This window comes from Lemur catta, chromosome 9 (assembly GCF_020740605.2).
Source record: "Lemur catta isolate mLemCat1 chromosome 9, mLemCat1.pri, whole genome shotgun sequence".
Classification (NCBI taxonomy): Eukaryota; Metazoa; Chordata; class Mammalia; order Primates; family Lemuridae; genus Lemur; species Lemur catta.
The window spans coordinates 64,865,794-64,866,691 of NC_059136.1; the positions used below are offsets into that span (position 1 = coordinate 64,865,794).

General features: G+C 44.9%; 1 protein-coding gene across 4 annotated transcripts in view; it reads left to right on the forward strand.

Annotated features, from left to right (window-relative positions):
• Positions 1 to 319, forward strand: part of RUNX1T1 (RUNX1 partner transcriptional co-repressor 1) — a 138,941-nt gene extending 138,622 nt beyond the window's left edge. For all 4 annotated transcript variants that reach the window (XM_045561944.1, XM_045561941.1, XM_045561942.1 and 1 more), the window contains one exon: positions 1 to 319. This exon is cut by the window's left edge and continues 3,623 nt beyond it. The gene's annotated coding sequence lies outside the window, so the exon portion shown is untranslated.
• Positions 320 to 898: the final 579 nt, after the last annotated feature.

Genomic DNA, 898 nt, shown 5'->3' on the forward strand with positions numbered 1-898 from the left:
TGAAATGCAGATTTGAAGTAATTTTTTTAAAATATTATTTTGGGTTCTGCGACATTATTGTGAAAAATTAAAGTTGTTGTGCAATACTTAATTCAGACATGTACCACAAGTTAATGGTAGACTAACACTGGGGGGTGGGGTCTAGGCATCATGCTTTTGTCAGCATACTCTTGAGCTTTTAAGTCTACTATGTCTGAACTGTGGTTTCTTGTTTATCCTTTTTTCCTTAGTTGGACTGTAATGTATGGTCTGTCAACCTGTGAATCTTTAAAGTATGATTCAGGTATTGTTGTATTCTTTACTGTGTAATAAAAAAGTTTAAAAAAATCTGTATCCTCTGTCTCATCCTCGGTGTGTGCCATGGGTGCCCACCCCGTGAGCCCAGCCTCTGTGGTGCTAAAGCTCTTCTGTAGAGTTTATTCGGCTACACGGCACGCCTCTGTAGCATGAGTTGGCTTATCCATGTGACTAGGGAAGGATGTCAGAACAATGCTAAAGTCAGGTTGGTTCACGGGGGATGTTTCCCAGGCAGGAGGAGCCAGAGGAGTGGGAAGAGAAGTACCACCTCCCATAGGAAAGGGGAGCTTGACTTGCTTAGCTAAGCTGCTACGCAGACAGCAGAGGCACTTTTGGCTGTGTTTCGATAAAATGAGAAACGAGTGCCTAAACCTGGGTCGCCCTCTCCACAGGGGTCCGTCCTAACCTCATGAGGCTCTGGCTCTTGGCAGTTGCTCAGCTCCCCCGTGCACACCTGAATGGCAGATCCACTGATGCAGAGCTGCTCTTCCATCTGCCTTGCTCCCTCTACTTCTCTAATTAAAAGTCGTCAGCATTTTGACTCTTTTTTGTATGTTTTTAATATCCACTGTGACTGTCTCCAACTTGGCTGGGAGGTCCA